The sequence below is a fragment of the Protopterus annectens genome, chromosome 1.part2 (assembly GCF_019279795.1).
Source record: "Protopterus annectens isolate FY-2018-M chromosome 1.part2, PAN1.0, whole genome shotgun sequence".
Taxonomy (NCBI): domain Eukaryota; kingdom Metazoa; phylum Chordata; order Ceratodontiformes; family Protopteridae; genus Protopterus; species Protopterus annectens.
Window position 1 is genome coordinate 336,952,941 of NC_056727.1, and position 17,378 is coordinate 336,970,318.

A 17,378-nucleotide genomic window follows, 5' to 3' on the forward strand; every position below is an offset into this window, starting at 1 on the left:
AGTAATTTAGTGCGCAAGACTACTTCAATTATTGTGCTGTTGCAGGTGGAGATTTTGAAGTTTGTTTTGCAGTCAGTGTGGGACTTAGGGGTGAAAAGGAATAGTTTTTTCTTGTTTGGATTTAGGAAGAAGTCAGAGTTGGCCATCCAAGTTTCAATGGAAGTGAAAGGGTCTTGAATGAGTTGCTGAAACAGAATAAGATTCTGGGCTGAACATATTAGTAGAATCATCAGAACATTAGATTTGGTTGGCATGTTTAACAGCAGTGTGAAAATTGTTAATATATAAGATGAACAAGAAAGTCTGTGTATCTATCCTTGAGCCACACCAACAGATACTGGCGGGAAGGTGGATTAGCTTGACTGTCATTTAATAGCTTGTAATCTACCTGATGGTTAGCTTTGGAACCAGGAGAGGGTGGAATGGGAGTGGCCTAATGATGCTAGCAAAAACAGTAGCTTGTCATGGGACATTGTATCCAAGGGTTTTGGCAAGCCTAACAATAGTGTGAATATCAGACAGTTTGTGTTGCATTTTTGATTGATGGTATTTGTGAAATTCAGTAATGCAGTGTTAGTGCTGTTGTGTGATCTGAAACAGTGCTGAGTATAAGTAGTTGAATGTAAATGCATTTCTCCAGGATTTTACACAAAGGTGAAATAATGGCTATGGGCATGTAGTTGGAGAGTTCATTGATCTTGCCCCCATTGTAAAGAGACAGGATGTAAGATTTCTTCCAGATGGAGTGGATACAAGATTCTTAGACAGGTCTATTAATGAATAGATATGGGATAGGTTATGGCTTCAGCAGCAATTTTAAGATAGTTGCCTGGTAATTTACCAATATTAGTTTTAAGACTGAAGAGTTACTTCTTTATGGTAAAGGTGGGGATAGAGCTGAGGAAGAAGGCACTGGAATTGTTGATGGGTTGAGAGGTATTTTGTGGACTGTTATTTTTAATGAGTAAAGTCACCACTGTCAGACTCATGTGGGGACAACAGCTGGCCATGGTTAGCATCACAACCAGTAGCTAATGCTCCACTCCCAGCAATCTGTGTTCAATGTCATCTCTGCTGGAGGATGTATTTTGGACCAAAAGATTGTCACCAGTGGTGGACAAAGTAACCCAGGTACAGTACTCCATGGTTCCTTGGCTTACCTGCCTCTCTATACCACTGGGAGGAAACAGGAAGTGGATGTGCAGCAATGACAGAGTCAGAAATAGAAGCACACATTACACATTTCCACACAAGAAGATGCATGTCATGATACTTTGAAAGCCAAATACACATCTCTAATGTCCAGAAATGCAATACTATGTGTCCCTGGTCATCATATCCATGGCCTGACAGCCTGAGAAGACTCTGTAATGCAGAAAATTAGAACAACAAGATAACAAAATAAACATATGTACACTGGTATGACATATGAGTTCACTTGCATGGCATGCCATCTGTTGATGCATGACATGTTCTACTAGAGTTTGTAGATGTGGAAGATATGACATGGAACTTTTGTTAGTCTGTGCTACACACACACACACACACACACACATATATATATATAGTAATGTGTTAAGTGTGAGGCCGGTTAAGAAATTTCATACCTTAATATCTAGGTAGTCCAGCCTCAGTGCTATCACCTGGTATACAATGATTTTTACATAGATGGTGATGTAACACCAGAAACTAAAGAGTCTCTGAAACAGGAGTGGGCAATTAATTTTCCCAAGGGGCCACATGAGAAACTGGGACTGTTTTCGAGGGCTGGACCAATAGGCAGAACTCAATACTGCTCCACATTAATTTTATCTCTTTATAGAAAGCAGTAAATTGTATGTTTTTTATTAGCTGCTACTGGTAGATGTTATGATTAGGCTATGAAAATGTGAAACTGGCATTGTAAAAACAACAATGCATCACTATTTAATCAACATTTAATCAACAGTCACAGAAATAATTTGTATGTTTTTGCAGTATTTCAAAGAACAACATTGAATTAACTTCATACAAAAAAGTAATAGGACTGTTTTTGCAATATTTTGTAGCCTAATTACTTCATTTGCTGTTTTTTCAGTTCTTTTTCAGTCAGTGAAAGAATTCTAGTCTGTCTTTGGCTTGAACGAGTGCACTGAAGTGAGTTTGAATGTCTGAGGTGGATATGCAAGGGACAGCTAACAGATGATCGTCAGGGAGACTGGATCTGTATCTGATTTGTTAAAGTTCATCAGTGATAATATTTGTTCACATATATAGGTAGATCCAAAGAGAACCAACATCTTCTGAGCATGCCCCCTCATGTTTGGAAAGTTTTCATCTTTGAGAGAAGAACAAAAATCCAGTAGTGGTACGGACTTAAAGTGCTCTGGCAGTAGTGTATCAGGCTCCAGGTCAATGAGTTTGAGCTGATCATCACTGGGTGCATTATCTACAGTGCAAGTGAAAGGAGAAGCAGTCATGTGCATTTCATTCTCAACTGTTTTGAAGTCTTCAAATCACTTTGTATACTCACCATGCAGTGCTCCTAAGATGGATGAATACCTGCGAGGTGATCACCTGATATTGTGGCTTCTTTCAGTGTTGGCATGTGGTTGAGAATGTTGCTCTTCAAATGACTTGAAAAAAACTGCAATTTTCTCCTAAAAGCCTTCACCAGCCTGTACATTTCATGTGCAAATTGGCCCTTGCCTGGCAGTTTGGTATTTAGTTCATTCATTAGTACAGTCACATCAAAAGCAAATGCATGATCTGCCAACCAGTTGGCATATGAGAGTTGTGGGTGTCCTTGCATTTCGTCTCACAAAATCTTGGAATCTCTGCTCTCAAGTCTCATACTCTCTGAAGCACTTTGCCCAGACTGAGCCATCTGACAGCTGTGTGGTAGCCTCTTTGCTACATTCAGTTTCATGCTCCTCCAAAAGTGCAACAAACTGTGATACAATGCTTTTGCCCTGATAAAGTTAAATATTTTAGTTACAACATCATCATGGTTCATTTTTAGCACAGACTTACACAACACCTCCTGATGAAAAACACAATGCAAAAATACCAGTTTCTATTCTGGGGTCATTTCAGTCACTTTATCTTGCATCTGCTTCAAAAGTCCAAAATTTTTTCCTGTCAGATTTGGACAACCATCATTTGTAATACCTGCCAGTTTGTCTCATTTCAGTCCCAGCTTGCCCAAGCATGCATTTACCTCCATGAACAAATAACTCCCCATAATCATCCCTTTCATTTTCCGCATTCCTGCCAGCTTCTCCATAATATCAAAGTCTTTCGTTATCCCACGTACAAATATGAGTAACTGGGCTGTGCCGGAGACATCACAGCTCTCATCTGGAGCCAAGAAGAAAAAGTCAAAATCATCTGTTTTGCAGCTGAAACTCCATATTTCCTGCAATATCCTTGATCTTTCTCATTATGGTTCTCCTGGAGAGGCCAATTCTCAAATGCTTATTTTTCTCAGGACATATTAGCACTGCAGCATCCACCAAACACTCTTTGATGAACTCCCATCACAGAATGGCTTATTTTTTTTGCAATTTTGTTGGATATCCCACAAAGCTGCTTTTCCAGCTTAGCTAGCAAAGCTTCAGATGTCTGTGCCCACTCTGCATCAGTCAAGCTGTTATATTTCACTGCATGTTTAGTCTCATAATGATGATTCAAATTGTAATCATAAATACAGCAATCTGTTCTCCACAAGCTAAGCACATGGCTTTACCTTTGACCTCAGTAAATAAATAATTAGAAGTCCACATCTTGTTAAAAACTCTAGATTTTTATCAGTATTGCTTTTTCATGTGAGGTGACATTTTCTGAGGGCTAACAACTGCCAAAATATTTCATAATTACTTTCAATCCACTCTTGTCCAAGCAGAGTGCACAACCCTGTAAATAATTGTATTAAAATAATAATTAATATATAACTTAATGTCCCAATAAAATGCACAAAAAGGCCTTTTCGAATAACAATCTCTGGACTAAATCATAATGTGCTTATTGTACCAAAACATTTGAAGTCTCTTTCTTTGCCCACTGAGAAGCCTTTTTAGGGAATTGTGGAGGAATAAGCGGATAAATCATTCTGTGTAACTCTCTAATATGCCACTTTTAAAACTGAACTGTAGTGATTCTTCACCTGTCTGGGTGGCACTACTGTCCTGTGATAGAGCATTCAAAGTTTCAACAATGCTTATTTGTAGCAGCTACAAAACCAGACCAATGATGCACCCCTTGTACCTCCCATAACCCTGCCCATTTAGTCCCCTCTCCAGCCCTCTTTTTCTGTTCCTGATGCCTTCTTTCTGCCAAGTCACTATGCTTTTCTGTAAAAAACATAGTACAGTACAGAGTCGATTATCCAAACTAATTGGGGCCTAGGGTAGTTCAGAAAATCAAACTGTTTGGATAATCAAACATATAATTGAACTGGATAAAACACTTCTACAAATGTTTCTGATGAACATTAAACAAGAAAAATAAAACAAATTTACTGTAAATACAAAATGGTTCAGTATACGTCTAGGCTTAATATGGCCCAAAAGGCAGTTAGACCAGTACTGTACTAATCTATGAACCTACAGTATTTGGATTTAATTTAAAACTTATTTCAAATTTTATAGCACAAACACTGATACACATTTGCTAAACAAAGCAATACAGTCTCACAGTGAAAACAGACTTAGAAACAGCATTGAAATTCACATTCAAAGAAAATGCCTCTGGCCAGTAGCAGATAACATTTACCTTTAGGTTGTTTTTCAGTCATAGGCCCCTTGCACATTTTCAGGACCATGCATACATGAATACACCTTCCTGATTATAATTATATTCCTGGTATAATACAGCACCAAGTTAGAGCATGTTTTAAATTTATAGTTTTGAACATTTTTTCCAGTAAGCAACGAAACAAAATGTATGAACCAAAAATGAAAAAAAACTGCCCAATTCAGAACATTTCATCAGTAAAGGTCTACTCAAACTTTTGTCATTACAATCAACCAATATCAGTCAATGCATAATATCTACAGAGTAATAGTCATCTGAATAAGCCCACATTAAAGAGAGAGATCTGTAACTGAGGGCTGCAGCATCCAACCTTTAAAAGTACAACACAGTACAGTATTAGCAATCCATCCACATACTGTGGGAGTAGAACCCACAGTCTTCTGCATCAAAAACAACTATACTACTTGTTGTGCTACTAACAATGCTTTCAAATGTTTCGAAAAATAGTGATTATCATTTTCTAAACAACAGTTGCATATTGTAAATAGACTTGGCATAAGCAGCACTAAACTCCTCTTCCCCTGAAACTCTCCGCTCCTAGTAGAATGCACTTGACACTCACTTTCTACACTTGACATTCAACCATATCTATCAATTTTGTAGCATAAGAAATCCAGAAAAAGACAAATGTTATGGAGGGAGAGGAGACAAAGGCTCAAAGCCAGGGGCACATTTTAAATATTGCTTGTACATAATCTTAAAAAGTTGCTAGATGCAAGTTTGGTATGATAGAAGACCATCCTATCTGTTTAATTGGGAAAGTTTGATATAAAATGGCTAAATCAGCCATGATTTTACAGAAAAGGATCAGTTTGATATGTAACAGAGGTCACTGCCACCCAAATGAATTATTAATGCATCAGATACTCTACTAAAGGAAAGCAAACTCTTGCTAGAATCAGTTTCTCAGTGGTGGTAGGGATAAAGAATTCAGGTGTTACATTGCGTAACACATGGCAATCATACCTCAGGTGGTGCTGCAGGGCTGCCTCTGTCGGATGCACATACTACACTCCTGTACATGTTTGAGAGCAGGTTGTGTCATGTTAGGCATCCCTGTTACTATATGAGTGCGTCAGACCGGGGTATCATTCCCAGGCTTCCTGCTGAGCCAGTGTATGTGCTATGTGTTGCCACTTTGCCAAGGCCAGGGCATACTGGGCACGCCTCCTTCTGCCTACTGGGGCAGGCTCAGGTTGTTCCTCCTCTGAGTCACGCTCTGCCTGTGATGGCCTTGGCAATGGTGGGGCTGTTTGGCCCGCCCTATGCTGGTCCTGCTGCAGCTGTTTTCGCAAGATCGTATTATGTAGCATAGCACATACCATGACAATTTGGGTACATGTAGTTGGTGTGTACTGCAAGGCTCCACCTGATGTGTCCAGACACCGGAACCGTGACTTGAGCAGCCCAAACACACGCCTATTACATTACGTGTTTGTGCGTGTGCCTCATTATGGCGTTCCTGTTCAGGTGTGTGTGCATTTCTGATGGGTGTCATCAGCCACGGCTCCAGTGCATAACCTGTATCCCCCACTAGGTGTCTGTGTGGGATGTCCCCATTGGCAAATGTCTGGTACAGCTGCGTCAAATGCCAGATGTGGGAATTGTGATAACTCCCAGGGCAGCCAGCACACACATTCATTATTATGCCCTGGTCATCACACATGACCTGGCAGTTGATGGAGAGGAAGCCCTTGCGGTTAATGTAGGCCCTACCCCGCTCACCGGCTGGTGCTTTGATGCATATGTGCGTGCAGTCTATTGCACCCAGTACCTCAGGGTATTCCGCTATTTGCTGGAAGAGACGCATATTGCTGGCCAATACCTCACGGGCATTGGGGAAATATACATGATCACCGACATGTGCTGACATGGTGTAGTACCCTGGAGGCTGATGCCTGTGATATCCCCATCATATCGCCAGTTGGTCTCTGGAAGGTACCTGTTGCTAGTATTCTTAGGCCAACACATACCTTGGTTTCCACTGGGATGGGTTCCCCTCTGTTGGTTCTGTGTGTGAGGCGTGGCCTGCACAGCTCAACAATTTGCTGCAGGAGCTCTCTGTCCACTCTATAATGCTCTACTATCTCCAGCTCATGTAACCCGTGGTAGGTGACCCTGGGCCTGTACACTCTTCTCCATCTCCTCACTGTGGGTTGTCTGGCACCATCTGCATTGTCACCACCATCAGCAAGTCGCCTATGTCTCATTATGACAGCTATGGCAGCCCCTAACATTTCTGCTCTGAGTTCAGCTTTTTCAGTTTTCACTTCTATTAGCTTACTCCTGTCTTGCAGTGTCTCTTAATGGAAACATCCTGCACTACTGTTTGCAGAGTTTTAAGTGCTGGGCTGGGCTACTATTCTGCCTGTGTAATTGCCTGCTTGTAATTGTTTTCACCTGCTAGCTTCAGCAGTTATCCCTGCTAGCTTCCTATTAATTCTGTTGCTTCCTTTTTCCTCTCTGTTTCCTCAGGGGGGAGCAATGTGCATACTATCTGAAACACGCTCACAGTGGCTTACACGCGCACACACGTGCTTACACAGTTCAGAATCTAATTATTCGGGTTAAAACATGCGTACACCCGCGCAAACACTGTTACACGTCTGCCAACAGCCTCCAGCATACTCAGCCTGCCCTACACGCGCGCACGCCCACGCAAACAGTGTTAAACTTCTCCCAACACGCTCCCACATGCTCAGACTGCCTTACACGCATGCACACTGTCCTACTCGTGCTTCATGGCATGCACACATGCGCATGCATGCCCAGCAAGAAACTTTGGTGTAAGTAACAGTATACACCTTCCATTTCTTGACTTTCCATGACTTATATAGTGGCACACCTCTTTTCATGATCTGTGCCTGTCATCTGTCATGTTACACTGGCCTCCAATGAACTGCATTTCTTTCTACCATTCCCCCCTGTGATGTCACCTATCTCCTACTCTATTCCTCCCCTTATGTATCTCTTACACTACCCAGACTGTGCTCATTTGCTGTGTGACTGTGAGATTCAGTATCCGAACCCTCATTTACATGAGATTGCCTACTAATGCTTAGTTACATGTCTTAGACTCAGCTTCCCCCCTTAGCAACCACTACACGGTGGCCATGTTGGTTTTGGTCTGCTGGTTCCTGCATTGTCATTCCATGTATTGCTTGAAACCCACATTTGTGGGTTTATAACCTTCTTTTTTATGTTTTTATACAGCGCAGCCCATTTGCGCAGGGCTGCGCTGGGTTTAAGTTCGCCGAAAAAAAAATATATAATTTTGTCATTTTGGCATCGGGTTGTATTGCCAATGGCCACATATTTGGCCACTGGCATGCTGCCTGAGTCATATGCAACCTTTTTTGGAGCTGACATCGCTCCGTTGTGGAATTTGCAGAAATGTACTCAGTTGTCAACTGAGTACATTTCTGCAGCTAAAATGTCTCCTACACGGACTGGTTTCTGCTTCGTGGATCGCTAATATACCTCATTTGCATACCTTTCGGATGCAAGTGAGGTATTTAGCATGTCCACGCCCAGTCCGTAAGAGATGTTTTAGCTGGTCTCTTACACGGAGCTTAGGGCTGTTCCTGGATCGCGAGGCTTGCATGGAGTGTTGCACGTCTCTTACACTCCGTGCAAGCCTTCGTGAATCCTGCCCTTGTTCTCAGTGTAAATTACTTACATCTGTGTAAGGCCTATGTATAAACAAGCTTACACCAAGGGCCAGATTCCAAAAGACCTGATCTCTGTTTAAGTGGTGGCTTACACTGAGAGCAAGTCTTTTGGAATCAGGCCCTATATTCACAATAGTAATTATAAGACATTCTTACAGTAGTACTAAAACACAGTAATGCAATACAAAAGGGCTTACAAATGCACTTAATATATATTTGGAATAGTACATTGAAGGAGTCTTTAAATAATGCTGCAGTTTCATTGCTGAGTTGGTTCAAGAGAACTTTCATCATGTTTTAGTGTTGTAGTACTAGTTGGTAGGTTCAAACAGTGTGGAGAAGAAAAGTGGGACAGACTTGCAAATAGAAATTGAGGGCTAGTAATAGTTTACAGTTTGAATTGTATACAATAAGGAGTGAGACTGTTTTCTAGAAATTACAGAGTATAATATAATAACTCAATACATGGCTCTAGTTAGGGAAATGGCAACTACAGTTTATTTATTTAATTATTTCTTAATCTTATGCCGGAGTATAATACCAGCATAGCCAACAATTAAGAAGGGGTTGTTTTTGTTTAGTTTTGAAGATGTGTGTGTTTTTTTAATGAGTCTAAAAGGGAGTGGGATGGAGTTCCATACCTTGAAGGCACAGCTGGAGTACAGAGCATCTCCAGCTATTTGTGGACTTTTGAACCATGAGGAGTTGTCAGAGTTGCAGGCTGGGTATGTAACCTTGTCACAGAGCCTAGGGCAGGGCATTCTTCATGTCCATTTACTACATTGTGTGCTACTTGTTGATTGACTGTAAGATAGTCGGGTAGCTCTAGCCAGTGAAGGTGCTTAAGGATAATGCAGTGATGAGAAGAATAAGATTATAGATGCAGATTTGTTACTTTTTGTACCACTGCTCAGGTTTGCTCTTCTTGTGGTCTGTAGGTTGGTGAAAATTGGTGAGGCATATAGCAGTGTTGGAAGAAGACAGAAGGATGGGAGGGTTGCCCAGTTACTTTCACTTAGATAGTATTTAACTTTGTACAAGAGACCGAGCTTTTTAATAGTTTGTTGAATATGCAAGTGAAATTTCAAGTTAATGTCAATAGTGGCACCTAGTAATTTAGTGCGCAAGACTACTTCAATTATTGTGCTGTTGCAGGTGGAGATTTTGAAGTTTGTTTTGCAGTCAGTGTGGGACTTAGGGGTGAAAAGGAATAGTTTTTTCTTGTTTGGATTTAGGAAGAAGTCAGAGTTGGCCATCCAAGTTTCAATGGAAGTGAAAGGGTCTTGAATGAGTTGCTGAAACAGAATAAGATTCTGGGCTGAACATATTAGTAGAATCATCAGAACATTAGATTTGGTTGGCATGTTTAACAGCAGTGTGAAAATTGTTAATATATAAGATGAACAAGAAAGTCTGTGTATCTATCCTTGAGCCACACCAACAGATACTGGCGGGAAGGTGGATTAGCTTGACTGTCATTTAATAGCTTGTAATCTACCTGATGGTTAGCTTTGGAACCAGGAGAGGGTGGAATGGGAGTGGCCTAATGATGCTAGCAAAAACAGTAGCTTGTCATGGGACATTGTATCCAAGGGTTTTGGCAAGCCTAACAATAGTGTGAATATCAGACAGTTTGTGTTGCATTTTTGATTGATGGTATTTGTGAAATTCAGTAATGCAGTGTTAGTGCTGTTGTGTGATCTGAAACAGTGCTGAGTATAAGTAGTTGAATGTAAATGCATTTCTCCAGGATTTTACACAAAGGTGAAATAATGGCTATGGGCATGTAGTTGGAGAGTTCATTGATCTTGCCCCCATTGTAAAGAGACAGGATGTAAGATTTCTTCCAGATGGAGTGGATACAAGATTCTTAGACAGGTCTATTAATGAATAGATATGGGATAGGTTATGGCTTCAGCAGCAATTTTAAGATAGTTGCCTGGTAATTTACCAATATTAGTTTTAAGACTGAAGAGTTACTTCTTTATGGTAAAGGTGGGGATAGAGCTGAGGAAGAAGGCACTGGAATTGTTGATGGGTTGAGAGGTATTTTGTGGACTGTTATTTTTAATGAGTAAAGTCACCACTGTCAGACTCATGTGGGGACAACAGCTGGCCATGGTTAGCATCACAACCAGTAGCTAATGCTCCACTCCCAGCAATCTGTGTTCAATGTCATCTCTGCTGGAGGATGTATTTTGGACCAAAAGATTGTCACCAGTGGTGGACAAAGTAACCCAGGTACAGTACTCCATGGTTCCTTGGCTTACCTGCCTCTCTATACCACTGGGAGGAAACAGGAAGTGGATGTGCAGCAATGACAGAGTCAGAAATAGAAGCACACATTACACATTTCCACACAAGAAGATGCATGTCATGATACTTTGAAAGCCAAATACACATCTCTAATGTCCAGAAATGCAATACTATGTGTCCCTGGTCATCATATCCATGGCCTGACAGCCTGAGAAGACTCTGTAATGCAGAAAATTAGAACAACAAGATAACAAAATAAACATATGTACACTGGTATGACATATGAGTTCACTTGCATGGCATGCCATCTGTTGATGCATGACATGTTCTACTAGAGTTTGTAGATGTGGAAGATATGACATGGAACTTTTGTTAGTCTGTGCTACACACACACACACACACACACACATATATATATATAGTAATGTGTTAAGTGTGAGGCCGGTTAAGAAATTTCATACCTTAATATCTAGGTAGTCCAGCCTCAGTGCTATCACCTGGTATACAATGATTTTTACATAGATGGTGATGTAACACCAGAAACTAAAGAGTCTCTGAAACAGGAGTGGGCAATTAATTTTCCCAAGGGCCACATGAGAAACTGGGACTGTTTTCGAGGGCTGGACCAATAGGCAGAACTCAATACTGCTCCACATTAATTTTATCTCTTTATAGAAAGCAGTAAATTGTATGTTTTTTATTAGCTGCTACTGGTAGATGTTATGATTAGGCTATGAAAATGTGAAACTGGCATTGTAAAAACAACAATGCATCACTATTTAATCAACATTTAATCAACAGTCACAGAAATAATTTGTATGTTTTTGCAGTATTTCAAAGAACAACATTGAATTAACTTCATACAAAAAAGTAATAGGACTGTTTTTGCAATATTTTGTAGCCTAATTACTTCATTTGCTGTTTTTTCAGTTCTTTTTCAGTCAGTGAAAGAATTCTAGTCTGTCTTTGGCTTGAACGAGTGCACTGAAGTGAGTTTGAATGTCTGAGGTGGATATGCAAGGGACAGCTAACAGATGATCGTCAGGGAGACTGGATCTGTATCTGATTTGTTAAAGTTCATCAGTGATAATATTTGTTCACATATATAGGTAGATCCAAAGAGAACCAACATCTTCTGAGCATGCCCCCTCATGTTTGGAAAGTTTTCATCTTTGAGAGAAGAACAAAAATCCAGTAGTGGTACGGACTTAAAGTGCTCTGGCAGTAGTGTATCAGGCTCCAGGTCAATGAGTTTGAGCTGATCATCACTGGGTGCATTATCTACAGTGCAAGTGAAAGGAGAAGCAGTCATGTGCATTTCATTCTCAACTGTTTTGAAGTCTTCAAATCACTTTGTATACTCACCATGCAGTGCTCCTAAGATGGATGAATACCTGCGGAGGTGATCACCTGATATTGTGGCTTCTTTCAGTGTTGGCATGTGGTTGAGAATGTTGCTCTTCAAATGACTTGAAAAAAACTGCAATTTTCTCCTAAAAGCCTTCACCAGCCTGTACATTTCATGTGCAAATTGGCCCTTGCCTGGCAGTTTGGTATTTAGTTCATTCATTAGTACAGTCACATCAAAAGCAAATGCATGATCTGCCAACCAGTTGGCATATGAGAGTTGTGGGTGTCCTTGCATTTCGTCTCACAAAATCTTGGAATCTCTGCTCTCAAGTCTCATACTCTCTGAAGCACTTTGCCCAGACTGAGCCATCTGACAGCTGTGTGGTAGCCTCTTTTGCTACATTCAGTTTCATGCTCCTCCAAAAGTGCAACAAACTGTGATACAATGCTTTTGCCCTGATAAAGTTAAATATTTTAGTTACAACATCATCATGGTTCATTTTTAGCACAGACTTACACAACACCTCCTGATGAAAAACACAATGCAAAAATACCAGTTTCTATTCTGGGGTCATTTCAGTCACTTTATCTTGCATCTGCTTCAAAAGTCCAAAATTTTTTCCTGTCAGATTTGGACAACCATCATTTGTAATACCTGCCAGTTTGTCTCATTTCAGTCCCAGCTTGCCCAAGCATGCATTTACCTCCATGAACAAATAACTCCCCATAATCATCCCTTTCATTTTCCGCATTCCTGCCAGCTTCTCCATAATATCAAAGTCTTTCGTTATCCCACGTACAAATATGAGTAACTGGGCTGTGCCGGAGACATCACAGCTCTCATCTGGAGCCAAGAAGAAAAAGTCAAAATCATCTGTTTTGCAGCTGAAACTCCATATTTCCTGCAATATCCTTGATCTTTCTCATTATGGTTCTCCTGGAGAGGGGCCAATTCTCAAATGCTTATTTTTCTCAGGACATATTAGCACTGCAGCATCCACCAAACACTCTTTGATGAACTCCCCATCACAGAATGGCTTATTTTTTTTGCAATTTTGTTGGATATCTCACAAAGCTGCTTTTCCAGCTTAGCTAGCAAAGCTTCAGATGTCTGTGCCCACTCTGCATCAGTCAAGCTGTTATATTTCACTGCATGTTTAGTCTCATAATGACGATTCAAATTGTAATCCTTAAATACAGCAATCTGTTCTCCACAAGCTAAGCACATGGCTTTACCTTTGACCTCAGTAAATAAATAATTAGAAGTCCACATCTTGTTAAAAACTCTAGATTTTTTATCAGTATTGCTTTTTTTCATGTGAGGTGACATTTTCTGAGGGCTAACAACTGCCAAAATATTTCATAATTACTTTCAATCCACTCTTGTCCAAGCAGAGTGCACAACCCTGTAAATAATTGTATTAAAATAATAATTAATATATAACTTAATGTCCCAATAAAATGCACAAAAAGGCCTTTTCGAATAACAATCTCTGGACTAAATCATAATGTGCTTATTGTACCAAAACATTTGAAGTCTCTTTCTTTGCCCACTGAGAAGCCTTTTTAGGGAATTGTGGAGGGAATAAACGGATAAATCATTCTGTGTAACTCTCTAATATGCCACTTTTAAAACTGAACTGTAGTGATTCTTCACCTGTCTGGGTGGCACTACTGTCCTGTGATAGAGCATTCAAAGTTTCAACAATGCTTATTTGTAGCAGCTACAAAACCAGACCAATGATGCACCCCTTGTACCTCCCATAACCCTGCCCATTTAGTCCCCTCTCCAGCCCTCTTTTTCTGTTCCTGATGCCTTCTTTCTGCCAAGTCACTATGCTTTTCTGTAAAAAAAAAAAAAAAAACATAGTACAGTACAGAGTCGATTATCCAAACTAATTGGGGCCTAGGGTAGTTCAGAAAATCAAACTGTTTGGATAATCAAACATATAATTGAACTGGATAAAACACTTCTACAAATGTTTCTGATGAACATTAAACAAGAAAAATAAAACAAATTTACTGTAAATACAAAATGGTTCAGTATACGTCTAGGCTTAATATGGCCCAAAAGGCAGTTAGACCAGTACTGTACTAATCTATGAACCTACAGTATTTGGATTTAATTTAAAACTTATTTCAAATTTTATAGCACAAACACTGATACACATTTGCTAAACAAAGCAATACAGTCTCACAGTGAAAACAGACTTAGAAACAGCATTGAAATTCACATTCAAAGAAAATGCCTCTGGCCAGTAGCAGATAACATTTACCTTTAGGTTGTTTTTCAGTCATAGGCCCCTTGCACATTTTCAGGACCATGCATACATGAATACACCTTCCTGATTATAATTATATTCCTGGTATAATACAGCACCAAGTTAGAGCATGTTTTAAATTTATAGTTTTGAACATTTTTTCCAGTAAGCAATGAAACAAAATGTATGAACCAAAAATGAAAAAAAACTGCCCAATTCATAACATTTCGTCAGTAAAAGTCTACTTGAACGTTTGTCATTACAGTCAACCAATATCAGTCAATGCATAATATCTACAGAAGTAATAGTCATCTGAATAAGCCCACATTAAAGAGATCTGTAACTGAGGGCTGCAGCATCCAACCTTTAAAGTACAACACAGTACAGTATTAGCAATCCATCCACATACTGTGGGAGTAGAACCCACAGTCTTCTGCATCAAAAACAACTATACTACTTGTTGTGCTACTAACAATGCTTTCAAATGTTTCGAAAAATAGTGATTATCATTTTCTAAACAACAGTTGCATATTGTAAATAGACTTGGCATAAGCAGCACTAAACTCCTCTTCCCCTGAAACTCTCCGCTCCTAGTAGAATGCACTTGACACTCACTTTCTACACTTGACATTCAACCATATCTATCAATTTTGTAGCATAAGAAATCCAGAAAAAGACAAATGTTATGGAGGGAGAGGAGACAAAGGCTCAAAGCCAGGGGCACATTTTAAATATTGCTTGTACATAATCTTAAAAAGTTGCTAGATGCAAGTTTGGTATGATAGAAGACCATCCTATCTGTTTAATTGGGAAAGTTTGATATAAAATGGCTAAATCAGCCATGATTTTACAGAAAAGGATCAGTTTGATATGTAACAGAGGTCACTGCCACCCAAATGAATTATTAATGCATCAGATACTCTACTAAAGGAAAGCAAACTCTTGCTAGAATCAGTTTCTCAGTGGTGGTAGGGATAAAGAATTCAGGTTATTGCTCCTTGTACCTAAGGTGCAGTGTTTAAGCGTGCAGTTATTCATAACTGGGGCATTTTACACACACATACACACACACACACACACACACACACACACACACACACACACACACACACACACACACACACACACACACTTTACTGGGGTTCCGTGCAGCTAACACACACTTAAATTCAGAAGTAACATGTGGGTTCCATACAGCTAACACACACTTAAATTCAGAAGTAACTTGATGTGGATATTCAGAAAGTTACGTGGGTTTGTGCAGAAGCAACTTGATGTGAGTTCTGTGCAGGTATATTCAGAAGTAGATGAATGAACGTTAAATTCTGTACAGTAAGAAAGGCGCACAATACATGCAATGGCTGCTTCAGGTAATTCAGAGACTCAAAATGCATGTATAGATAAATGGTTGGGTCAGAAAATTCTGAGACAGTCTGCAGACCTGTTAGGGACAGCCAAAGGGCCGGATGTGGCCTGGGGCTGTACAATGCCCAGGTCTTCTCTGAAAGATGTCTATACCATCTGACAAGTGACAAAGCATGGAGATCCATGTCACTGAAGTGACAATGATAGACCCTGGGTGTCCTCTCATGGCCACCAACAACACTGATCTTGCAGGCTATATTCTCCCAGATATGATTTCTCATAGGTTCATAGGTTGGTACTAGGCTGTCAGCCCTAGCATCTGTACAAGCCTAGCCATAACAATTCCCTGGCTATTTCTTCCCACAGTATTTATCACCATGCTCCTGAAGGTCATTGATTATGCTTTCATTCTCCAAGCTGTGAAGTTCTCATTCCACATACATGGTACACTTATTTACAGAAAATGCAAATGTATTTGCCAAGACTATCATCTCCACCTGTGCAATCCATAAACTATGCATACATATAGGGGGAAAGGGATATGCACGAGTTATTTAGTGTTATTGCCACTTAATGCCAATATACCTTGCAGTTTGTATGCATAGAAATATCACTACAGTATGTCTAAATTCTTCATAACATTATTAAAACTAAAATAATAATAAAATCATATGTATCATTATCCTATACATCCCTCCCTCCTGAGAATAATCTAACCATACTATAGGATATCTTTCTTGGATAAGTAATCCATTCCCCAACAAAATAATCATATCAGGCAATGTCAAAATTAATTGGCTAAACCTTAGTACTAATTTCATGTCTTCATGTATAAACCTGTATGGGCTCAGACAACTTGCTTCCACCCCTACCCATTATAATAAATCTAATGATAAAGGTGCAATACTAGACTGGATAATGTCCAGGTAAATATATATCTACAGGAACACTTCCTGATTCCCTGAGTGACCTTCTTCCAAGATATGCTAATAGACTTCCTATCCATTAAGCCAAGTCCTGGATCTTTAATATGACTTGTAGCCTCTCAAAGATGACATCTTTGCATCTTCACTGAAATTCTTCAAATGGTCTACTCTAGCAAACATTCCATTAGAAGAACCAGTAACCATATCCAATACAATTTTCCTAAATGCCTTAATCAGCTATGCTCCATTATGCAGGAAAAGACTAGCAACCATCATGCTCCATGCTAATTTAACAACAGTAAAACCCTCATGAAAAAATAAGGTGAAAGCATGGAAGGTATGGCAAAAAGAAAACACACTTCAGTGTCTACAATATCACAGAGAACTATGTATTCTAACAGAGAAAAAAAAGTTAATAATGACAGAAAGCAAATTCAACTATCAGCCACAAATCAACCACAGAAACATCCCTTAAAATATGGTTACATATCAATGCTATACTGCAGGCAGACTCAGAGAAATAACCTAACCCATCACCTACCAATGCTCTTCCTGAGTGTGTAATACAGTTCAACATGTATTTTCTATAATGTATAGCAGCTATTACTGGGAATTCCACAACCTCCCCTGGATTAAATTTATGTATTTCTACTAACATTCCTACTCATATCTCAAGTCCAACCAAAACTGACACACTCCTACCTCTTTCACCTTTGTGCTAAATCTTGGTCCCTACTATCACTGTAAAATAACTA

General features: G+C 39.7%; 2 pseudogenes; both read right to left on the bottom strand.

Annotated features, from left to right (window-relative positions):
* Nucleotides 1–2,524: 2,524 nt before the first annotated feature.
* Nucleotides 2,525–10,811, bottom strand: LOC122792357 (annotated as a pseudogene).
* Nucleotides 10,812–10,908: 97 nt separating this feature from the next.
* Nucleotides 10,909–13,299, bottom strand: LOC122792358 (annotated as a pseudogene).
* Nucleotides 13,300–17,378: the final 4,079 nt, after the last annotated feature.